Source organism: Pristiophorus japonicus, unplaced genomic scaffold (assembly GCF_044704955.1).
Source record: "Pristiophorus japonicus isolate sPriJap1 unplaced genomic scaffold, sPriJap1.hap1 HAP1_SCAFFOLD_685, whole genome shotgun sequence".
Taxonomy (NCBI): Eukaryota; Metazoa; Chordata; class Chondrichthyes; family Pristiophoridae; genus Pristiophorus; species Pristiophorus japonicus.
Genome location: NW_027254598.1, coordinates 78,488 through 101,533, shown reverse-complemented (window position 1 = coordinate 101,533; position 23,046 = coordinate 78,488). Strand labels below are relative to the sequence as shown.

The following is a 23,046-nucleotide window of genomic DNA, read 5'->3' as shown; positions in this document are numbered from 1 at the left end:
ATACATCCGTTTAAAAAATCGCAACAATCAGTCAAAGTTGCGACAGTGATTCAGCCTGTCTATCCCTCGAGATGTCTAAGGCATCTGTGCATGCCCGTTGGTGCGTGTAAATTTTTGGTTATATGTGTCTCTGTGTCTGTCTATCTCTATTTTTGTCTCTGTGTATGTGCAACTGTCTGTGGAAATCATCACCATTATTTGGAATGTCCTGGAACTTATAAAAAAGACTTGGGGAAAATAATACGGTTGTGAACTTTTGTATCGGCTTTGATTCAGTGGCAGCATTCTCGACTGAATCAGGAGTTTGTGTGTTCAAGTCGCACTCCTTGGACTTGAGCATATCATCTTGGCTAACACTCAAGTGCAGCACTTGGGGAATTTTGCAATGTTGAAGCTGTTGACTTTCGGATGAAATGTTAAATTGAAGCTCCGTCTGCACCCTCGGGTGGATATGAAAGGTCCCAGAGCATTACTCGAAACAGAGTAGGAGAGTTGCCCCCGTGTAAATATTACTAAAAATGTTCGTAAATGCTCACTAAAAGACTATGTGCATGTGTTTGTATGTGGGGTTGGGGTTGAAGCCCAGTTTGTCACAGAGACAGAATCCAAACTCTCACAGGGCCAGGATAACCGAGTGGTTATGTCGTTGGCCTTAACTTCAAAGAGTTTTCCACCGTGGGTTCTTCCCCACTCCTGGTTTCTATTTATTTTAACACAAATTTCCTCCCATTCTGATCAGTGATGTCGGATTTTCATCGGTTGAATCAACAATTTTCTGTAACTATGTGTCACTCTGAACCGATAATGAAATGAAATTGTGAAATGTGTCTGTGTCGCTCGGTCTCTGCCTCTCTCTCTCTCTCTCCACAGAGCTGTGTATGTGTTTGTATGTCTGAGTCTTTGTCTCTCTCAGTCTGACTCACTCTGTCTGTCCCTGTTTCTCCGTTTGTCTCAGTCTCTCAATCTGTCTCTTTCTCACGGTGCCCACGTCTGTTCCAATGGGATTCTCTCAGATTCTTTGTCTGACTGGCTCTCTCTTTCCCATCATTTCGGTCTGTCCATTTATTTGCCTGTCTCTGTTAGTCCCTGCATCTAACCTGAGAAGTATTTCCATCTTTTTCTGTTTTAGTCTCTATCTCTTTCTCTCTATCTGTCTCTCTCCTTGTCACTGTCTTTATCATTGTCTTTCACTCACTCTTTCCCTTTCTCTCTTAATAGATCAAACACACAAATCTCTGTCTCTGTATGTGTTTGAATCTTTTTCTCACCCAATCTGCCTCTCCTTCTCAGTCTCACACTTTCTGTCTCTCGTTGTCTCTGTCTCGGTGTCTGTCTCTCCCTGTTTGTCGGTTTGTCTCTGTCTCTCAATGTGTCTGTCGACTTCTCATGGTGTCCAGTTCTGTTCACAGCTCGATTCCTGCTCCGACAGAGCAGCTATCCGTCAGTTCCTCGTTAGTATAGTGGTGAGTATCCCCGCCTGTCACGCGGGAGACCGGGGTTCAATTCCCCGACGGGGAGGCAGATGTTTCAAAATGTTGATTTTTACTTCTGTTTCTTGGTAGATACATATTAAAAATTCCAGAGCGAAATCGAACTGTGAAAATACAGGTGGAGGAGTTTGCCTCTTCCAGATTTTTAGCAAACGGAGACTTTTTCAGGATTCTTTGGCCGTCTGCTGCACAGAGATGGATGACTGAGTTTTTTCTGAGTATTGTTTAAAAAGCCAGCGACACAGTAGTCGTGGCCGAGTGGTTAAGGCGATGGACTAGAAATCCATTGGGATTTTCCCGCGCAGGTTCGAATCCTGCCGACTACGATTCTCAGCATTTTTCATTCCATTTCACAATTTAACCAGTTCTCGACCAAACTGATCATGTGATAATTGGAATAACGTCCCACACCTTTCAAAACTGACATTTGTTCTCATTTTTATTAATCTGCAATATTCACGATACATCCGTTTAAAAAATCGCAACAATCAGTCAAAGTTGCGACAGTGATTCAGCCTGTCTATCCCTCGAGATGTCTAAGGCATCTGTGCATGCCCGTTGGTGCGTGTAAATTTTTGGTTATATGTGTCTCTGTGTCTGTCTATCTCTATTTTTGTCTCTGTGTATGTGCAACTGTCTGTGGAAATCATCACCATGAATTTGGAATGTCCTGGAACTTATAAAAAAGACTTGGGGAAAATAATACGGTTGTGAACTTTTGTATCGGCTTTGATTCAGTGGCAGCATTCTCGACTGAATCAGGAGTTTGTGTGTTCAAGTCGCACTCCTTGGACTTGAGCATATCATCTTGGCTAACACTCAAGTGCAGCACTTGGGGAATTTTGCAATGTTGAAGCTGTTGACTTTCGGATGAAATGTTAAATTGAAGCTCCGTCTGCACCCTCGGGTGGATATGAAAGGTCCCAGAGCATTACTCGAAACAGAGTAGGAGAGTTGCCCCCGTGTAAATATTACTAAAAATGTTCGTAAATGCTCACTAAAAGACTATGTGCATGTGTTTGTATGTGGGGTTGGGGTTGAAGCCCAGTTTGTCACAGAGACAGAATCCAAACTCTCACAGGGCCAGGATAACCGAGTGGTTATGTCGTTGGCCTTAACTTCAAAGAGTTTTCCACCGTGGGTTCTTCCCCACTCCTGGTTTCTATTTATTTTAACACAAATTTCCTCCCATTCTGATCAGTGATGTCGGATTTTCATCGGTTGAATCAACAATTTTCTGTAACTATGTGTCACTCTGAACCGATAATGAAATGAAATTGTGAAATGTATCTGTGTCGCTCGGTCTCTGCCTCTCTCTCTCTCTACACAGAGCTGTGTATGTGTTTGTATGTCTGAGTCTTTGTCTCTCTCAGTCTGACTCACTCTGTCTGTCCCTGTTTCTCCGTTTGTCTCAGTCTCTCAATCTGTCTCTTTCTCACGGTGCCCACGTCTGTTCCAATGGGATTCTCTCAGATTCTTTGTCTGACTGGCTCTCTCTTTCCCATCATTTCGGTCTGTCCATTTCTTTGCCTGTCTCTGTTAGTCCCTGCCTCTAACCTGAGAAGTATTTCCATCATTTTCTGTTTTAGTCTCTATCTCTTTCTCTCTATCTGTCTCTCTCCTTGTCACTGTCTTTATCATTGTCTTTCTCTCACTCTTTCCCTTTCTCTCATAATAGATCAAACACACAAATCTCTGTCTCTGTATGTGTTTGAGTCTTTTTCTCACCCAATCTGCCTCTCCTTCTCAGTCTCACACTTTCTGTCTCTCATTGCCTCTATCTCGGTGTCTGTCTCTCCCTGTTTGTCGGTTTGTCTCTGTCTCTCAATGTGTCGGTCGACTTCTCATGGTGTCCAGTTCTGTTCATAGCTCGATTCTCCGACAGAGGAGCTATCCGTCAGTCCCTCGTTCGTGTAGTGGTGGGTATCCCCGCCTGTCACGCGGGAGACCGGGGTTCAATTCCCCGACGGGGAGGCAGATATTTCAAAATGTTGATTTTTACTTCTGTTTCTTGGTAGATACATATTAAAAATTCCAGAGCGAAATCGAACTGTGAAAATACAGATAGAGGAGTTTGCCTCTTCCAGATTTTTAGCAAACGGAGACTTTTTCAGGATTCTTTGGCCGTCTGCTGCACAGAGATGGATGACTGAGTTTTTTCTGAGTAACGTTTAAAAAGCCAGCGACACAGAAGTCGTGGCCGAGTGGTTAAGGCGATGGACTAGAAATCCATTGGGATTTTCCTGCGCAGGTTCGAATCCTGCCGACTACGATTCTCAGCATTTTTCATTCCATTTCACAATTTAACCAGTTCTCGACCAAACTGATCATGTGATAATTGGAATAACGTCCCACACCTTTCAACACTGACATTTGTTCTCATTTTATTAATCTGCAATATTCACGATACATCCGTTTAAAAAATCGCAACAATCAGTCAAAGTTGCGACAGTGATTCAGCCTGTCTATCCCTCGAGATGTCTAAGGCATCGGTGCATGCCCGTTGGTGCGTGTACATTTTTGGTTATATGTGTCTCTGTGTCTGTCTATCTCTATTTTTGTCTCTGTGTATGTGCAACTGTCTGTGGAAATCATCACCATGAATTTGGTATGTCCTGGAACTTATAAAAAAGACTTGGGGAAAATAATACGGTTGTGAACTTTTGTATCGGCTTTGGTTCAGTGGCAGCATTCTCGACTAAATCGGGAGTTTGTGTGTTCAAGTCGAACTCCTTGGACTTGAGCATATCATCTTGGCTAACACTCAAGTGCAGCACTTGGGGAATTTTGCAATGTTGAAGCTGTTGACTCTCGGATGAAATATTACATTGAAGCTCCGTCTGCACCCTCGGGTGGATATGAAAGGTCCCAGAGCATTACTCGAAACAGAATAGGAGAGTTTCCCCCGTGTAAATATTACTAAAAATGTTCGTAAATGCTCACTAAAAGACTATGTGCATGTGTTTGTATGTGGGGTTGGGGTTGAAGCCTAGTTTGTCACAGAGACAGAATCCAAGCTCTCACAGGACCAGGATAGCCGAGTGGTTAGGGCGTTGGCCTTAAACTTCAAAGGGTTTTCCCAGCGTGGGTTCTTCCCCACTCCTGGTTTTTATTTAAATTAACACGGATTTCCTCCCATTCTGATCAGTGATGTCCGATTTTCATCGGTTGAATCAACAATTTTCTGTAACTGTGTGACACTCTGAACCGATAATGAAATAAAATTGTGAAAGGTATCAGTGTCGCTCGGTCCCTGCCTCTCTCTTTCTCTTCACAGAGTTGTGTATGTGTTTGGATGTTTGAGTCTTTGTCTCTCTCAGTCTGACTCAATCTGTCTGTCCCTGTTTCTCCGTTTGTCTCAGTCTCTCAATCTGTCTCTTTCTCACGGTGCCCACGTCGGTTCCAATGGGATTCTCTCAGATTCTTTGTCTGACTGGCTCTCTCTTTCCCATCATTTCGGTCTGTCCATGTCTTTGCCTGCCTCTGTTTGTCCCTGCCTCTAACCTGAGAAGTATTTCCATTATTTTCTGTTTTAGTCTCTATCTCTCTCTCTCTATCTGTCTCTCGCCTTGTCACTATCTTTATCATTGCCTTTCTCTCACTCTTTCCCTCTCTCTCTTAATAGATCACACACACACATCTCTGTATATTTATGTGTTTGAGTCTTTTTCTCACACATCCTGCCTCTCCTTCTCAGTCTCACACTTTCTGTCTCTCGTTGTCTCTATCTCGGTGTCTGTCTCTCCCTGTTTGTCGGTTTGTCTCTGTCTCTCAATGTGTCTGTTGACTTCTCATTGTGTCCAGTTCTGTTCACAGCTCGATTCCTTCTCCAACAGAGCAGTTACCCGTCAGTTCCTCGTTAGTATAGTGGTGAATATCCTCGCCTGTCACGCGGGATCCCTGGGTTCAATTCACCGTGCGGGAAGGCAGTTGTTTCAAAATGTAGAATTTTACTTTTGTTTCTTGGTAGAGATACATATCAAAAAATCCAGAGTGAAATTGAACTGTGAAAATACAGGTAGAGGAGTTTGCCCCTTCCAGATTTTTAGCAAACGGAGACTTTTTCAGGATTCTTTGGCCGTCTGCTGCACAGAGATGGATGACTGAGTTTTTTCTGAGTAACGTTTAAAAAGCTATCGACACAGTAGTCGTGGCCGAGTGATTAAGGCCATGGACTAGAAATCCATTGGGATTTTCCCGCGCAGGTTCGAATCCTGCCGACTACGATTCTCAGCATTTTTCATTCCATTTCACAATTTAACCAGTTCTCTGCCAAACTGATCATGTGATAAATGGAATAAAGTCCCACACCTTTCAACACTGACATTTGTTTCTCATTTTTATTTCTCTGCAATATTCACGATACATCCGTTTAAAAAATCGCAACAATCAGTCAAAGTTGCGACAGTGATTCAGCCTGTCTATCCCTCGAGATGTCTAAGGCATCTGTGCATGCCCGTTGGTGCGTGTAAATTTTTGGTTATGTGTGTCTCTGTGTCTGTCTATCTCTATTTTTGTCTCTGTGTATGTGCAACTGTCTGTGGAAATCATCATATGAATTTGGTATGTCCTGGAGCTTATAAAAAAGACTTGGGGAAAATAATACGGTTGTGAACTTTTGTATCGGCTTTGGTTCAGTGGCAGCATTCTCGACTGAATCAGGAGTTTGTGTGTTCAAGTCGCACTCCTTGGACTTGAGCATATCATCTTGGCTAACACTCAAGTGCAGCACTTGGGGAATTTTGCAATGTTGAAGCTGTTGACTTTCGGATGAAATGTTAAATTGAAGCTCCGTCTGCACCCTCGGGTGGATATGAAAGGTTCCAGAGCATTACTCGAAACAGAGTAGGAGAGTTGCCCCCGTGTAAATATTACTAAAAATGTTCGTAAATGCGCACTAAAAGACTATGTGCATGTGTTTGTATGTGGGGTTGGGTTTGAAGCCCAGTTTGTCACAGAGACAGAATCCAAGCTCTCACAGGGCCAGGATAACCGAGTGGTTATGTCGTTGGCCTTAAACTTCAAAGGGTTTTCCACCGTGGGTTCTTCCCCACTCCTGGTTTCTATTTATTTTAAAACAGATTTCCTCCCATTCTGATCAGTGATGTCCGATTTTCATCGGTTGAATCAACAATTTTCTGTAACTATGTGTCACTCTGAACCGATAATGAAATGAAATTGTGAAATGTATCTGTGTCGCTCGGTCTCTGCCTCTCTCTCTCTCTCCACAGAGCTGTGTATGTGTTTGTATGTCTGAGTCTTTGTCTCTCTCAGTCTGACTCACTCTGTCTGTCCCTGTTTCTCCGTTTGTCTCAGTCTCTCAATCTGTCTCTTTCTCACGGTGCCCACGTCTGTTCCAATGGGATTCTCTCAGATTCTTTGTCTGACTGGCTCTCTCTTTCCCATCATTTCGGTCTGTCCATTTCTTTGCCTGTCTCTGTTAGTCCCTGCATCTAACCTGAGAAGTATTTCCATCATTTTCTGTTTTAGTCTCTATCTCTTTCTCTCTATCTGTCTCTCTCCTTGTCACTGTCTTTATCATTGTCTTTCTCTCACTCTTTCCCTTTCTCTCTTAATAGATCAAACACACAAATCTCTGTCTCTGTATGTGTTTGAGTCTTTTTCTCACCCAATCTGCCTCTCCTTCTCAGTCTCACACTTTCTGTCTCTCGTTGTCTCTGTCTCGGTGTCTGTCTCTCCCTGTTTGTCGGTTTGTCTCTGTCTCTCAATGTGTCTGTCGACTTCTCATGGTGTCCAGTTCTGTTCACAGCCCGATTCCTGCTCCGACAGAGCAGCTATCCGTCAGTTCCTCGTTAGTATAGTGGTGAGTATCCCCGCCTGTCACGCGGGAGACCGGGGTTCAATTCCCCGACGGGGAGGCAGATGTTTCAAAATGTTGATTTTTACTTCTGTTTCTTGGTAGATGCATATTAAAAATTCCAGAGCGAAATCGAACTGTGAAAATACAGGTAGAGGAGTTTGCCCCTTCCAGATTTTTAGCAAACGGAGACTTTTTCAGGATTCTTTGGCCGTCTGCTGCACAGAGATGGATGACTGAGTTTTTTCTGAGTAACGTTTAAAAAGCTAGCAACACAGTAGTCGTGGCCGAGTGGTTAAGGCGATGGACTAGAAATCCATTGGGATTTTCCCGCGCAGGTTCGAATCCTGCCGACTACGATTCTCAGCATTTTTCATTCCATTTCACAATTTAACCAGTTCTCGACCAAACTGATCATGTGATAATTGGAATAACGTCCCACACCTTTCAACACTGACATTTGTTCTCATTTTTATTAATCTGCAATATTCACGATACATCCGATTAAAAAATCGCAACAATCAGTCAAAGTTGCGACAGTGATTCAGCCTGTCTATCCCTCGAGATGTCTAAGGCATCTGTGCATGCCCGTTGGTGCGTGTAAATTTTTGGTTATGTGTGTCTCTGTGTCTGTCTATCTCTATTTTTGTCTCTGTGTATGTGCAACTGTCTGTGGAAATCATCATATGAATTTGGTATGTCCTGGAACTTATAAAAAAGACTTGGGGAAAATAATACGGTTGTGAACTTTTGTATCGGCTTTTGTTCAGTGGCAGCATTCTCGACTGAATCAGGAGTTTGTGTGTTCAAGTCGCACTCCTTGGACTTGAGCATATCATCTTGGCTAACACTCAAGTGCAGCACTTGGGGAATTTTGCAATGTTGAAGCTGTTGACTTTCGGATGAAATGTTAAATTGAAGCTCCGTCTACACCCTCGGGTGGATATGAAAGGTCCCAGAGCATTACTCGAAACAGAGCAGGAGAGTTGCCCCCGTGTAAATATTACTAAAAATGTTCGTAAATGCTCACTAAAAGACTATGTGCATGTGTTTGTATGTGGGGTTGGGGTTGAAGCCCAGTTTGTCACAGAGACAGAATCCAAGCTCTCACAGGGCCAGGATAACCGAGTGGTTATGTCGTTGGCCTTAAACTTCAAAGGGTTTTCCACCGTGGGTTCTTCCCCACTCCTGGTTTCTATTTATTTTAAAACAGATTTCCTCCCATTCTGATCAGTGATGTCCGATTTTCATCGGTTGAATCAACAATTTTCTGTAACTATGTGTCACTCTGAACCGATAATGAAATGAAATTGTGAAATGTATCTGTGTCGCTCGGTCTCTGCCTCTCTCTCTCTCTCTCCACAGAGCTGTGTATGTGTTTGTATGTCTGAGTCTTTGTCTCTCTCAGTCTGACTCACTCTGTCTGTCCCTGTTTCTCCGTTTGTCTCAGTCTCTCAATCTGTCTCTTTCTCACGGTGCCCACGTCTGTTCCAATGGGATTCTCTCAGATTCTTTGTCTGACTGGCTCTCTATTCCCATCATTTCGGTCTGTCCATTTATTTGCCTGTCTCTGTTAGTCCCTGCATCTAACCTGAGAAGTATTTCCATCATTTTCTGTTTTAGTCTCTATCTCTTTCTCTCTATCTGTCTCTCTCCTTGTCACTGTCTTTATCATTGTCTTTCTCTCACTCTTTCCCTTTCTCTCTTAATAGATCAAACACACAAATCTCTGTCTCTGTATGTGTTTGAATCTTTTTCTCACCCAATCTGCCTCTCCTTCTCAGTCTCACACTTTCTGTCTCTCGTTGTCTCTGTCTCGGTGTCTGTCTCTCCCTGTTTGTCGGTTTGTCTCTGTCTCTCAATGTGTCTGTCGACTTCTCATGGTGTCCAGTTCTGTTCACAGCTCGATTCCTGCTCCGACAGAGCAGCTATCCGTCAGTTCCTCGTTAGTATAGTGGTGAGTATCCCCGCCTGTCACGCGGGAGACCGGGGTTCAATTCCCCGACGGGGAGGCAGATGTTTCAAAATGTTGATTTTTACTTCTGTTTCTTGGTAGATGCATATTAAAAATTCCAGAGCGAAATCGAACTGTGAAAATACAGGTGGAGGAGTTTGCCTCTTCCAGATTTTTAGCAAACGGAGACTTTTTCAGGATTCTTTGGCCGTCTGCTGCACAGAGATGGATGACTGAGTTTTTTCTGAGTATTGTTTAAAAAGCCAGCGACACAGTAGTCGTGGCCGAGTGGTTAAGGCGATGGACTAGAAATCCATTGGGATTTTCCCGCGCAGGTTCGAATCCTGCCGACTACGATTCTCAGCATTTTTCATTCCATTTCACAATTTAACCAGTTCTCGACCAAACTGATCATGTGATAATTGGAATAACGTCCCACACCTTTCAAAACTGACATTTGTTCTCATTTTTATTAATCTGCAATATTCACGATACATCCGTTTAAAAAATCGCAACAATCAGTCAAAGTTGCGACAGTGATTCAGCCTGTCTATCCCTCGAGATGTCTAAGGCATCTGTGCATGCCCGTTGGTGCGTGTAAATTTTTGGTTATATGTGTCTCTGTGTCTGTCTATCTCTATTTTTGTCTCTGTGTATGTGCAACTGTCTGTGGAAATCATCACCATGAATTTGGAATGTCCTGGAACTTATAAAAATGACTTGGGGAAAATAATACGGTTGTGAACTTTTGTATCGGCTTTGATTCAGTGGCAGCATTCTCGACTGAATCAGGAGTTTGTGTGTTCAAGTCGCACTCCTTGGACTTGAGCATATCATCTTGGCTAACACTCAAGTGCAGCACTTGGGGAATTTTGCAATGTTGAAGCTGTTGACTTTCGGATGAAATGTTAAATTGAAGCTCCGTCTGCACCCTCGGGTGGATATGAAAGGTCCCAGAGCATTACTCGAAACAGAGTAGGAGAGTTGCCCCCGTGTAAATATTACTAAAAATGTTCGTAAATGCTCACTAAAAGACTATGTGCATGTGTTTGTATGTGGGGTTGGGGTTGAAGCCCAGTTTGTCACAGAGACAGAATCCAAACTCTCACAGGGCCAGGATAACCGAGTGGTTATGTCGTTGGCCTTAACTTCAAAGAGTTTTCCACTGTGGGTTCTTCCCCACTCCTGGTTTCTATTTATTTTAACACAAATTTCCTCCCATTCTGATCAGTGATGTCGGATTTTCATCGGTTGAATCAACAATTTTCTGTAACTATGTGTCACTCTGAACCGATAATGAAATGAAATTGTGAAATGTATCTGTGTCGCTCGGTCTCTGCCTCTCTCTCTCTCTACACAGAGCTGTGTATGTGTTTGTATGTCTGAGTCTTTGTCTCTCTCAGTCTGACTCACTCTGTCTGTCCCTGTTTCTCCGTTTGTCTCAGTCTCTCAATCTGTCTCTTTCTCACGGTGCCCACGTCTGTTCCAATGGGATTCTCTCAGATTCTTTGTCTGACTGGCTCTCTCTTTCCCATCATTTCGGTCTGTCCATTTCTTTGCCTGTCTCTGTTAGTCCCTGCCTCTAACCTGAGAAGTATTTCCATCATTTTCTGTTTTAGTCTCTATCTCTTTCTCTCTATCTGTCTCTCTCCTTGTCACTGTCTTTATCATTGTCTTTCTCTCACTCTTTCCCTTTCTCTCATAATAGATCAAACACACAAATCTCTGTCTCTGTATGTGTTTGAGTCTTTTTCTCACCCAATCTGCCTCTCCTTCTCAGTCTCACACTTTCTGTCTCTCATTGCCTCTATCTCGGTGTCTGTCTCTCCCTGTTTGTCGGTTTGTCTCTGTCTCTCAATGTGTCGGTCGACTTCTCATGGTGTCCAGTTCTGTTCATAGCTCGATTCTCCGACAGAGGAGCTATCCGTCAGTCCCTCGTTAGTGTAGTGGTGGGTATCCCCGCCTGTCACGCGGGAGACCGGGGTTCAATTCCCCGACGGGGAGGCAGATATTTCAAAATGTTGATTTTTACTTCTGTTTCTTGGTAGATACATATTAAAAATTCCAGAGCGAAATCGAACTGTGAAAATACAGGTAGAGGAGTTTGCCTCTTCCAGATTTTTAGCAAACGGAGACTTTTTCAGGATTCTTTGGCCGTCTGCTGCACAGAGATGGATGACTGAGTTTTTTCTGAGTAACGTTTAAAAAGCCAGCGACACAGAAGTCGTGGCCGAGTGGTTAAGGCGATGGACTAGAAATCCATTGGGATTTTCCTGCGCAGGTTCGAATCCTGCCGACTACGATTCTCAGCATTTTTCATTCCATTTCACAATTTAACCAGTTCTCGACCAAACTGATCATGTGATAATTGGAATAACGTCCCACACCTTTCAACACTGACATTTGTTCTCATTTTATTAATCTGCAATATTCACGATACATCCGTTTAAAAAATCGCAACAATCAGTCAAAGTTGCGACAGTGATTCAGCCTGTCTATCCCTCGAGATGTCTAAGGCATCGGTGCATGCCCGTTGGTGCGTGTACATTTTTGGTTATATGTGTCTCTGTGTCTGTCTATCTCTATTTTTGTCTCTGTGTATGTGCAACTGTCTGTGGAAATCATCACCATGAATTTGGTATGTCCTGGAACTTATAAAAAAGACTTGGGGAAAATAATACGGTTGTGAACTTTTGTATCGGCTTTGGTTCAGTGGCAGCATTCTCGACTAAATCGGGAGTTTGTGTGTTCAAGTCGAACTCCTTGGACTTGAGCATATCATCTTGGCTAACACTCAAGTGCAGCACTTGGGGAATTTTGCAATGTTGAAGCTGTTGACTCTCGGATGAAATATTACATTGAAGCTCCGTCTGCACCCTCGGGTGGATATGAAAGGTCCCAGAGCATTACTCGAAACAGAATAGGAGAGTTTCCCCCGTGTAAATATTACTAAAAATGTTCGTAAATGCTCACTAAAAGACTATGTGCATGTGTTTGTATGTGGGGTTGGGGTTGAAGCCTAGTTTGTCACAGAGACAGAATCCAAGCTCTCACAGGACCAGGATAGCCGAGTGGTTAGGGCGTTGGCCTTAAACTTCAAAGGGTTTTCCCAGCGTGGGTTCTTCCCCACTCCTGGTTTTTATTTAAATTAACACGGATTTCCTCCCATTCTGATCAGTGATGTCCGATTTTCATCGGTTGAATCAACAATTTTCTGTAACTGTGTGACACTCTGAACCGATAATGAAATAAAATTGTGAAAGGTATCAGTGTCGCTCGGTCCCTGCCTCTCTCTTTCTCTTCACAGAGTTGTGTATGTGTTTGGATGTTTGAGTCTTTGTCTCTCTCAGTCTGACTCAATCTGTCTGTCCCTGTTTCTCCGTTTGTCTCAGTCTCTCAATCTGTCTCTTTCTCACGGTGCCCACGTCGGTTCCAATGGGATTCTCTCAGATTCTTTGTCTGACTGGCTCTCTCTTTCCCATCATTTCGGTCTGTCCATGTCTTTGCCTGCCTCTGTTTGTCCCTGCCTCTAACCTGAGAAGTATTTCCATTATTTTCTGTTTTAGTCTCTATCTCTCTCTCTCTATCTGTCTCTCGCCTTGTCACTATCTTTATCATTGCCTTTCTCTCACTCTTTCCCTCTCTCTCTTAATAGATCACACACACACATCTCTGTATATTTATGTGTTTGAGTCTTTTTCTCACACATCCTGCCTCTCCTTCTCAGTCTCACACTTTCTGTCTCTCGTTGTCTCTATCTCGGTGTCTGTCTCTCCCTGTTTGTCGGTTTGTCTCTGTCTCTCAATGTGTCTGTTGACTTCTCATTGTGTCCAGTTCTGTTCACAGCTCGATTCCTTCTCCAACAGAGCAGTTACCCGTCAGTTCCTCGTTAGTATAGTGGTGAATATCCTCGCCTGTCACGCGGGATCCCTGGGTTCAATTCACCGTGCGGGAAGGCAGTTGTTTCAAAATGTAGAATTTTACTTTTGTTTCTTGGTAGAGATACATATCAAAAAATCCAGAGTGAAATTGAACTGTGAAAATACAGGTAGAGGAGTTTGCCCCTTCCAGATTTTTAGCAAACGGAGACTTTTTCAGGATTCTTTGGCCGTCTGCTGCACAGAGATGGATGACTGAGTTTTTTCTGAGTAACGTTTAAAAAGCTATCGACACAGTAGTCGTGGCCGAGTGATTAAGGCCATGGACTAGAAATCCATTGGGATTTTCCCGCGCAGGTTCGAATCCTGCCGACTACGATTCTCAGCATTTTTCATTCCATTTCACAATTTAACCAGTTCTCTGCCAAACTGATCATGTGATAAATGGAATAAAGTCCCACACCTTTCAACACTGACATTTGTTTCTCATTTTTATTTCTCTGCAATATTCACGATACATCCGTTTAAAAAATCGCAACAATCAGTCAAAGTTGCGACAGTGATTCAGCCTGTCTATCCCTCGAGATGTCTAAGGCATCTGTGCATGCCCGTTGGTGCGTGTAAATTTTTGGTTATGTGTGTCTCTGTGTCTGTCTATCTCTATTTTTGTCTCTGTGTATGTGCAACTGTCTGTGGAAATCATCATATGAATTTGGTATGTCCTGGAGCTTATAAAAAAGACTTGGGGAAAATAATACGGTTGTGAACTTTTGTATCGGCTTTGGTTCAGTGGCAGCATTCTCGACTGAATCAGGAGTTTGTGTGTTCAAGTCGCACTCCTTGGACTTGAGCATATCATCTTGGCTAACACTCAAGTGCAGCACTTGGGGAATTTTGCAATGTTGAAGCTGTTGACTTTCGGATGAAATGTTAAATTGAAGCTCCGTCTACACCCTCGGGTGGATATGAAAGGTCCCAGAGCATTACTCGAAACAGAGTAGGAGAGTTGCCCCCGTGTAAATATTACTAAAAATGTTCGTAAATGCGCACTAAAAGACTATGTGCATGTGTTTGTATGTGGGGTTGGGTTTGAAGCCCAGTTTGTCACAGAGACAGAATCCAAGCTCTCACAGGGCCAGGATAACCGAGTGGTTATGTCGTTGGCCTTAAACTTCAAAGGGTTTTCCACCGTGGGTTCTTCCCCACTCCTGGTTTCTATTTATTTTAAAACAGATTTCCTCCCATTCTGATCAGTGATGTCCGATTTTCATCGGTTGAATCAACAATTTTCTGTAACTATGTGTCACTCTGAACCGATAATGAAATGAAATTGTGAAATGTATCTGTGTCGCTCGGTCTCTGCCTCTCTCTCTCTCTCCACAGAGCTGTGTATGTGTTTGTATGTCTGAGTCTTTGTCTCTCTCAGTCTGACTCACTCTGTCTGTCCCTGTTTCTCCGTTTGTCTCAGTCTCTCAATCTGTCTCTTTCTCACGGTGCCCACGTCTGTTCCAATGGGATTCTCTCAGATTCTTTGTCTGACTGGCTCTCTCTTTCCCATCATTTCGGTCTGTCCATTTCTTTGCCTGTCTCTGTTAGTCCCTGCATCTAACCTGAGAAGTATTTCCATCATTTTCTGTTTTAGTCTCTATCTCTTTCTCTCTATCTGTCTCTCTCCTTGTCACTGTCTTTATCATTGTCTTTCTCTCACTCTTTCCCTTTCTCTCTTAATAGATCAAACACACAAATCTCTGTCTCTGTATGTGTTTGAGTCTTTTTCTCACCCAATCTGCCTCTCCTTCTCAGTCTCACACTTTCTGTCTCTCGTTGTCTCTGTCTCGGTGTCTGTCTCTCCCTGTTTGTCGGTTTGTCTCTGTCTCTCAATGTGTCTGTCGACTTCTCATGGTGTCCAGTTCTGTTCACAGCCCGATTCCTGCTCCGACAGAGCAGCTATCCGTCAGTTCCTCGTTAGTATAGTGGTGAGTATCCCCGCCTGTCACGCGGGAGACCGGGGTTCAATTCCCCGACGGGGAGGCAGATGTTTCAAAATGTTGATTTTTACTTCTGTTTCTTGGTAGATGCATATTAAAAATTCCAGAGCGAAATCGAACTGTGAAAATACAGGTAGAGGAGTTTGCCCCTTCCAGATTTTTAGCAAACGGAGACTTTTTCAGGATTCTTTGGCCGTCTGCTGCACAGAGATGGATGACTGAGTTTTTTCTGAGTAACGTTTAAAAAGCTAGCAACACAGTAGTCGTGGCCGAGTGGTTAAGGCGATGGACTAGAAATCCATTGGGATTTTCCCGCGCAGGTTCGAATCCTGCCGACTACGATTCTCAGCATTTTTCATTCCATTTCACAATTTAACCAGTTCTCGACCAAACTGATCATGTGATAATTGGAATAACGTCCCACACCTTTCAACACTGACATTTGTTCTCATTTTTATTAATCTGCAATATTCACGATACATCCGATTAAAAAATCGCAACAATCAGTCAAAGTTGCGACAGTGATTCAGCCTGTCTATCCCTCGAGATGTCTAAGGCATCTGTGCATGCCCGTTGGTGCGTGTAAATTTTTGGTTATGTGTGTCTCTGTGTCTGTCTATCTCTATTTTTGTCTCTGTGTATGTGCAACTGTCTGTGGAAATCATCATATGAATTTGGTATGTCCTGGAACTTATAAAAAAGACTTGGGGAAAATAATACGGTTGTGAACTTTTGTATCGGCTTTTGTTCAGTGGCAGCATTCTCGACTGAATCAGGAGTTTGTGTGTTCAAGTCGCACTCCTTGGACTTGAGCATATCATCTTGGCTAACACTCAAGTGCAGCACTTGGGGAATTTTGCAATGTTGAAGCTGTTGACTTTCGGATGAAATGTTAAATTGAAGCTCCGTCTACACCCTCGGGTGGATATGAAAGGTCCCAGAGCATTACTCGAAACAGAGTAGGAGAGTTGCCCCCGTGTAAATATTACTAAAAATGTTCGTAAATGCTCACTAAAAGACTATGTGCATGTGTTTGTATGTGGGGTTGGGGTTGAAGCCCAGTTTGTCACAGAGACAGAATCCAAGCTCTCACAGGGCCAGGATAACCGAGTGGTTATGTCGTTGGCCTTAAACTTCAAAGGGTTTTCCACCGTGGGTTCTTCCCCACTCCTGGTTTCTATTTATTTTAAAACAGATTTCCTCCCATTCTGATCAGTGATGTCCGATTTTCATCGGTTGAATCAACAATTTTCTGTAACTATGTGTCACTCTGAACCGATAATGAAATGAAATTGTGAAATGTATCTGTGTCGCTCGGTCTCTGCCTCTCTCTCTCTCTCTCCACAGAGCTGTGTATGTGTTTGTATGTCTGAGTCTTTGTCTCTCTCAGTCTGACACACTCTGTCTGTCCCTGTTTCTCCGTTTGTCTCAGTCTCTCAATCTGTCTCTTTCTCACGGTGCCCACGTCTGTTCCAATGGGATTCTCTCAGATTCTTTGTCTGACTGGCTCTCTATTCCCATCATTTCGGTCTGTCCATTTATTTGCCTGTCTCTGATAGTCCCTGCATCTAACCTGAGAAGTATTTCCATCATTTTCTGTTTTAGTCTCTATCTCTTTCTCTCTATCTGTCTCTCTCCTTGTCACTGTCTTTATCATTGTCTTTCTCTCACTCTTTCCCTTTCTCTCTTAATAGATCAAACACACAAATCTCTGTCTCTGTATGTGTTTGAATCTTTTTCTCACCCAATCTGCCTCTCCTTCTCAGTCTCACACTTTCTGTCTCTCGTTGTCTCTGTCTCGGTGTCTGTCTCTCCCTGTTTGTCGGTTTGTCTCTGTCTCTCAATGTGTCTGTCGACTTCTCATGGTGTCCAGTTCTGTTCACAGCTCGATTCCTGCTCCGACAGAGCAGCTATCCGTCAGTTCCTCGTTAGTATAGTGGTGAGTATCCCCGCCTGTCACGCGGGAGACCGGGATTCAATTCCCCGACGGGGAGGCAGATGTTTCAAAATGTTGATTTTTACTTCTGTTTCTTGGTAGATGCATATTAAAAATTCCAGAGCGAAATCGAACTGTGAAAATACAGGTAGAGGAGTTTGCCCCTTCCAGATTTTTAGCAAACGGAGACTTTTTCAGGATTCTTTGGCCGTCTGCTGCACAGAGATGGATGACTGAGTTTTTTCTGAGTAACGTTTAAAAAGCTAGCAACACTGTAGTCGTGGCCGAGTGGTTAAGGCGATGGACTAGAAATCCATTGGGATTTTCCCGCGCAGGTTCGAATCCTGCCGACTACGATTCTCAGCATTTTTCATTCCATTTCACAATTTAACCAGTTCTCGACCAAACTGATCATGTGATAATTGGAATAACGTCCCACACCTTTCAACACTGACATTTGTTCTCATTTTTATTAATCTGCAATATTCACGATACATCCGATTAAAAAATCGCAACAATCAGTCAAAGTTGCGACAGTGATTCAGCCTGTCTATCCCTCGAGATGTCTAAGGCATCTGTGCATGCCCGTTGGTGCGTGTAAATTTTTGGTTATGTGTGTCTCTGTGTCTGTCTATCTCTATTTTTGTCTCTGTGTATGTGCAACTGTCTGTGGAAATCATCATATGAATTTGGTATGTCCTGGAACTTATAAAAAAGACTTGGGGAAAATAATACGGTTGTGAACTTTTGTATCGGCTTTTGTTCAGTGGCAGCATTCTCGACTGAATCAGGAGTTTGTGTGTTCAAGTCGCACTCCTTGGACTTGAGCATATCATCTTGGCTAACACTCAAGTGCAGCACTTGGGGAATTTTGCAATGTTGAAGCTGTTGACTTTCGGATGAAATGTTAAATTGAAGCTCCGTCTACACCCTCGGGTGGATATGAAAGGTCCCAGAGCATTACTCGAAACAGAGTAGGAGAGTTGCCCCCGTGTAAATATTACTAAAAATGTTCGTAAATGCTCACTAAAAGACTATGTGCATGTGTTTGTATGTGGGGTTGGGGTTGAAGCCCAGTTTGTCACAGAGACAGAATCCAAGCTCTCACAGGGCCAGGATAACCGAGTGGTTATGTCGTTGGCCTTAAACTTCAAAGGGTTTTCCACCGTGGGTTCTTCCCCACTCCTGGTTTCTATTTATTTTAAAACAGATTTCCTCCCATTCTGATCAGTGATGTCCGATTTTCATCGGTTGAATCAACAATTTTCTGTAACTATGTGTCACTCTGAACCGATAATGAAATGAAATTGTGAAATGTATCTGTGTCGCTCGGTCTCTGCCTCTCTCTCTCTCTCTCCACAGAGCTGTGTATGTGTTTGTATGTCTGAGTCTTTGTCTCTCTCAGTCTGACTCACTCTGTCTGTCCCTGTTTCTCCGTTTGTCTCAGTCTCTCAATCTGTCTCTTTCTCACGGTGCCCACGTCTGTTCCAATGGGATTCTCTCAGATTCTTTGTCTGACTGGCTCTCTATTCCCATCATTTCGGTCTGTCCATTTATTTGCCTGTCTCTGTTAGTCCCTGCATCTAACCTGAGAAGTATTTCCATCATTTTCTGTTTTAGTCTCTATCTCTTTCTCTCTATCTGTCTCTCTCCTTGTCACTGTCTTTATCATTGTCTTTCACTCACTCTTTCCCTTTCTCTCTTAATAGATCAAACACACAAATCTCTGTCTCTGTATGTGTTTGAATCTTTTTCTCACCCAATCTGCCTCTCCTTCTCAGTCTCACACTTTCTGTCTCTCGTTGTCTCTGTCTCGGTGTCTGTCTCTCCCTGTTTGTCGGTTTGTCTCTGTCTCACAATGTGTCTGTCGACTTCTCATGGTGTCCAGTTCTGTTCACAGCTCGATTCCTGCTCCGACAGAGCAGCTATCCGTCAGTTCCTCGTTAGTAAAGTGGTGAGTATCCCCGCCTGTCACGCGGGAGACCGGGGTTCAATTCCCCGACGGGGAGGCAGATGTTTCAAAATGTTGATTTTTACTTCTGTTTCTTGGTAGATACATATTAAAAATTCCAGAGCGAAATCGAACTGTGAAAATACAGGTAGAGGAGTTTGCCCCTTCCAGATTTTTAGCAAACGGAGACTTTTTCAGGATTCTTTGGCCGTCTGCTGCACAGAGATGGATGACTGAGTTTTTTCTGAGTAACGTTTAAAAAGCTAGCAACACAGTAGTCGTGGCCGAGTGGTTAAGGCGATGGACTAGAAATCCATTGGGATTTTCCCGCGCAGGTTCGAATCCTGCCGACTACGATTCTCAGCATTTTTCATTCCATTTCACAATTTAACCAGTTCTCGACCAAACTGATCATGTGATAATTGGAATAACGTCCCACACCTTTCAACACTGACATTTGTTCTCATTTTTATTAATCTGCAATATTCACGATACATCCGATTAAAAAATCGCAACAATCAGTCAAAGTTGCGACAGTGATTCAGCCTGTCTATCCCTCGAGATGTCTAAGGCATCTGTGCATGCCCGTTGGTGCGTGTAAATTTTTGGTTATGTGTGTCTCTGTGTCTGTCTATCTCTATTTTTGTCTCTGTGTATGTGCAACTGTCTGTGGAAATCATCATATGAATTTGGTATGTCCTGGAACTTATAAAAAAGACTTGGGGAAAATAATACGGTTGTGAACTTTTGTATCGGCTTTTGTTCAGTGGCAGCATTCTCGACTGAATCAGGAGTTTGTGTGTTCAAGTCGCACTCCTTGGACTTGAGCATATCATCTTGGCTAACACTCAAGTGCAGCACTTGGGGAATTTTGCAATGTTGAAGCTGTTGACTTTCGGATGAAATGTTAAATTGAAGCTCCGTCTACACCCTCGGGTGGATATGAAAGGTCCCAGAGCATTACTCGAAACAGAGTAGGAGAGTTGCCCCCGTGTAAATATTACTAAAAATGTTCGTAAATGCTCACTAAAAGACTATGTGCATGTGTTTGTATGTGGGGTTGGGGTTGAAGCCCAGTTTGTCACAGAGACAGAATCCAAGCTCTCACAGGGCCAGGATAACCGAGTGGTTATGTCGTTGGCCTTAAACTTCAAAGGGTTTTCCACCGTGGGTTCTTCCCCACTCCTGGTTTCTATTTATTTTAAAACAGATTTCCTCCCATTCTGATCAGTGATGTCCGATTTTCATCGGTTGAATCAACAATTTTCTGTAACTATGTGTCACTCTGAACCGATAATGAAATGAAATTGTGAAATGTATCTGTGTCGCTCGGTCTCTGCCTCTCTCTCTCTCTCTCCACAGAGCTGTGTATGTGTTTGTATGTCTGAGTCTTTGTCTCTCTCAGTCTGACTCACTCTGTCTGTCCCTGTTTCTCCGTTTGTCTCAGTCTCTCAATCTGTCTCTTTCTCACGGTGCCCACGTCTGTTCCAATGGGATTCTCTCAGATTCTTTGTCTGACTGGCTCTCTCTTTCCCATCATTTCGGTCTGTCCATTTATTTGCCTGTCTCTGTTAGTCCCTGCATCTAACCTGAGAAGTATTTCCATCTTTTTCTGTTTTAGTCTCTATCTCTTTCTCTCTATCTGTCTCTCTCCTTGTCACTGTCTTTATCATTGTCTTTCACTCACTCTTTCCCTTTCTCTCTTAATAGATCAAACACACAAATCTCTGTCTCTGTATGTGTTTGAATCTTTTTCTCACCCAATCTGCCTCTCCTTCTCAGTCTCACACTTTCTGTCTCTCGTTGTCTCTGTCTCGGTGTCTGTCTCTCCCTGTTTGTCGGTTTGTCTCTGTCTCTCAATGTGTCTGTCGACTTCTCATGGTGTCCAGTTCTGTTCACAGCTCGATTCCTGCTCCGACAGAGCAGCTATCCGTCAGTTCCTCGTTAGTATAGTGGTGAGTATCCCCGCCTGTCACGCGGGAGACCGGGATTCAATTCCCCGACGGGGAGGCAGATGTTTCAAAATGTTGATTTTTACTTCTGTTTCTTGGTAGATACATATTAAAAATTCCAGAGCGAAATCGAACTGTGAAAATACAGGTGGAGGAGTTTGCCTCTTCCAGATTTTTAGCAAACGGAGACTTTTTCAGGATTCTTTGGCCGTCTGCTGCACAGAGATGGATGACTGAGTTTTTTCTGAGTATTGTTTAAAAAGCCAGCGACACAGTAGTCGTGGCCGAGTGGTTAAGGCGATGGACTAGAAATCCATTGGGATTTTCCCGCGCAGGTTCGAATCCTGCCGACTACGATTCTCAGCATTTTTCATTCCATTTCACAATTTAACCAGTTCTCGACCAAACTGATCATGTGATAATTGGAATAACGTCCCACACCTTTCAAAACTGACATTTGTTCTCATTTTTATTAATCTGCAATATTCACGATACATCCGTTTAAAAAATCGCAACAATCAGTCAAAGTTGCGACAGTGATTCAGCCTGTCTATCCCTCGAGATGTCTAAGGCATCTGTGCATGCCCGTTGGTGCGTGTAAATTTTTGGTTATATGTGTCTCTGTGTCTGTCTATCTCTATTTTTGTCTCTGTGTATGTGCAACTGTCTGTGGAAATCATCACCATGAATTTGGAATGTCCTGGAACTTATAAAAAAGACTTGGGGAAAATAATACGGTTGTGAACTTTTGTATCGGCTTTGATTCAGTGGCAGCATTCTCGACTGAATCAGGAGTTTGTGTGTTCAAGTCGCACTCCTTGGACTTGAGCATATCATCTTGGCTAACACTCAAGTGCAGCACTTGGGGAATTTTGCAATGTTGAAGCTGTTGACTTTCGGATGAAATGTTAAATTGAAGCTCCGTCTGCACCCTCGGGTGGATATGAAAGGTCCCAGAGCATTACTCGAAACAGAGTAGGAGAGTTGCCCCCGTGTAAATATTACTAAAAATGTTCGTAAATGCTCACTAAAAGACTATGTGCATGTGTTTGTATGTGGGGTTGGGGTTGAAGCCCAGTTTGTCACAGAGACAGAATCCAAACTCTCACAGGGCCAGGATAACCGAGTGGTTATGTCGTTGGCCTTAACTTCAAAGAGTTTTCCACCGTGGGTTCTTCCCCACTCCTGGTTTCTATTTATTTTAACACAAATTTCCTCCCATTCTGATCAGTGATGTCGGATTTTCATCGGTTGAATCAACAATTTTCTGTAACTATGTGTCACTCTGAACCGATAATGAAATGAAATTGTGAAATGTGTCTGTGTCGCTCGGTCTCTGCCTCTCTCTCTCTCTCTCCACAGAGCTGTGTATGTGTTTGTATGTCTGAGTCTTTGTCTCTCTCAGTCTGACTCACTCTGTCTGTCCCTGTTTCTCCGTTTGTCTCAGTCTCTCAATCTGTCTCTTTCTCACGGTGCCCACGTCAGTTCCAATGGGATTCTCTCAGATTCTTTGTCTGACTGGCTCTCTCTTTCCCATCATTTCGGTCTGTCCATTTATTTGCCTGTCTCTGTTAGTCCCTGCATCTAACCTGAGAAGTATTTCCATCTTTTTCTGTTTTAGTCTCTATCTCTTTCTCTCTATCTGTCTCTCTCCTTGTCACTGTCTTTATCATTGTCTTTCACTCACTCTTTCCCTTTCTCTCTTAATAGATCAAACACACAAATCTCTGTCTCTGTATGTGTTTGAATCTTTTTCTCACCCAATCTGCCTCTCCTTCTCAGTCTCACACTTTCTGTCTCTCGTTGTCTCTGTCTCGGTGTCTGTCTCTCCCTGTTTGTCGGTTTGTCTCTGTCTCTCAATGTGTCTGTCGACTTCTCATGGTGTCCAGTTCTGTTCACAGCTCGATTCCTGCTCCGACAGAGCAGCTATCCGTCAGTTCCTCGTTAGTATAGTGGTGAGTATCCCCGCCTGTCACGCGGGAGACCGGGGTTCAATTCCCCGACGGGGAGGCAGATGTTTCAAAATGTTGATTTTTACTTCTGTTTCTTGGTAGATACATATTAAAAATTCCAGAGCGA

General features: G+C 43.3%; 19 non-coding genes across 19 annotated transcripts; all 19 read left to right on the top strand.

Moving 5' to 3' along the window:
• The first annotated feature begins 1,446 nt into the window (after nucleotides 1–1,446).
• On the top strand, nucleotides 1,447–1,518 carry trnad-guc (transfer RNA aspartic acid (anticodon GUC)). Its single transcript has one exon. It is a non-coding gene; the product is annotated as a tRNA-Asp (tRNA).
• A 216-nt stretch (nucleotides 1,519–1,734) lies between these two features.
• On the top strand, nucleotides 1,735–1,816 carry trnas-aga (transfer RNA serine (anticodon AGA)). The gene has a single exon. It is a non-coding gene; the product is annotated as a tRNA-Ser (tRNA).
• Nucleotides 1,817–3,680: 1,864 nt separating this feature from the next.
• trnas-aga (transfer RNA serine (anticodon AGA)) lies at nucleotides 3,681–3,762 on the top strand. The gene has a single exon. It is a non-coding gene; the product is annotated as a tRNA-Ser (tRNA).
• A 1,872-nt stretch (nucleotides 3,763–5,634) lies between these two features.
• Nucleotides 5,635–5,716, top strand: trnas-aga (transfer RNA serine (anticodon AGA)). Its single transcript has one exon. It is a non-coding gene; the product is annotated as a tRNA-Ser (tRNA).
• Nucleotides 5,717–7,297: 1,581 nt separating this feature from the next.
• trnad-guc (transfer RNA aspartic acid (anticodon GUC)) lies at nucleotides 7,298–7,369 on the top strand. The gene has a single exon. It is a non-coding gene; the product is annotated as a tRNA-Asp (tRNA).
• Nucleotides 7,370–7,585: 216 nt separating this feature from the next.
• trnas-aga (transfer RNA serine (anticodon AGA)) lies at nucleotides 7,586–7,667 on the top strand. Its single transcript has one exon. It is a non-coding gene; the product is annotated as a tRNA-Ser (tRNA).
• A 1,581-nt stretch (nucleotides 7,668–9,248) lies between these two features.
• On the top strand, nucleotides 9,249–9,320 carry trnad-guc (transfer RNA aspartic acid (anticodon GUC)). Its single transcript has one exon. It is a non-coding gene; the product is annotated as a tRNA-Asp (tRNA).
• A 216-nt stretch (nucleotides 9,321–9,536) lies between these two features.
• trnas-aga (transfer RNA serine (anticodon AGA)) lies at nucleotides 9,537–9,618 on the top strand. The gene has a single exon. It is a non-coding gene; the product is annotated as a tRNA-Ser (tRNA).
• A 1,864-nt stretch (nucleotides 9,619–11,482) lies between these two features.
• On the top strand, nucleotides 11,483–11,564 carry trnas-aga (transfer RNA serine (anticodon AGA)). The gene has a single exon. It is a non-coding gene; the product is annotated as a tRNA-Ser (tRNA).
• Nucleotides 11,565–13,436: 1,872 nt separating this feature from the next.
• Nucleotides 13,437–13,518, top strand: trnas-aga (transfer RNA serine (anticodon AGA)). Its single transcript has one exon. It is a non-coding gene; the product is annotated as a tRNA-Ser (tRNA).
• A 1,581-nt stretch (nucleotides 13,519–15,099) lies between these two features.
• On the top strand, nucleotides 15,100–15,171 carry trnad-guc (transfer RNA aspartic acid (anticodon GUC)). Its single transcript has one exon. It is a non-coding gene; the product is annotated as a tRNA-Asp (tRNA).
• Nucleotides 15,172–15,387: 216 nt separating this feature from the next.
• Nucleotides 15,388–15,469, top strand: trnas-aga (transfer RNA serine (anticodon AGA)). Its single transcript has one exon. It is a non-coding gene; the product is annotated as a tRNA-Ser (tRNA).
• Nucleotides 15,470–17,050: 1,581 nt separating this feature from the next.
• Nucleotides 17,051–17,122, top strand: trnad-guc (transfer RNA aspartic acid (anticodon GUC)). The gene has a single exon. It is a non-coding gene; the product is annotated as a tRNA-Asp (tRNA).
• A 216-nt stretch (nucleotides 17,123–17,338) lies between these two features.
• Nucleotides 17,339–17,420, top strand: trnas-aga (transfer RNA serine (anticodon AGA)). Its single transcript has one exon. It is a non-coding gene; the product is annotated as a tRNA-Ser (tRNA).
• A 1,581-nt stretch (nucleotides 17,421–19,001) lies between these two features.
• On the top strand, nucleotides 19,002–19,073 carry trnad-guc (transfer RNA aspartic acid (anticodon GUC)). The gene has a single exon. It is a non-coding gene; the product is annotated as a tRNA-Asp (tRNA).
• Nucleotides 19,074–19,289: 216 nt separating this feature from the next.
• trnas-aga (transfer RNA serine (anticodon AGA)) lies at nucleotides 19,290–19,371 on the top strand. Its single transcript has one exon. It is a non-coding gene; the product is annotated as a tRNA-Ser (tRNA).
• Nucleotides 19,372–20,953: 1,582 nt separating this feature from the next.
• trnad-guc (transfer RNA aspartic acid (anticodon GUC)) lies at nucleotides 20,954–21,025 on the top strand. The gene has a single exon. It is a non-coding gene; the product is annotated as a tRNA-Asp (tRNA).
• A 216-nt stretch (nucleotides 21,026–21,241) lies between these two features.
• On the top strand, nucleotides 21,242–21,323 carry trnas-aga (transfer RNA serine (anticodon AGA)). Its single transcript has one exon. It is a non-coding gene; the product is annotated as a tRNA-Ser (tRNA).
• A 1,582-nt stretch (nucleotides 21,324–22,905) lies between these two features.
• trnad-guc (transfer RNA aspartic acid (anticodon GUC)) lies at nucleotides 22,906–22,977 on the top strand. Its single transcript has one exon. It is a non-coding gene; the product is annotated as a tRNA-Asp (tRNA).
• The last annotated feature ends 69 nt before the right edge of the window (nucleotides 22,978–23,046 follow it).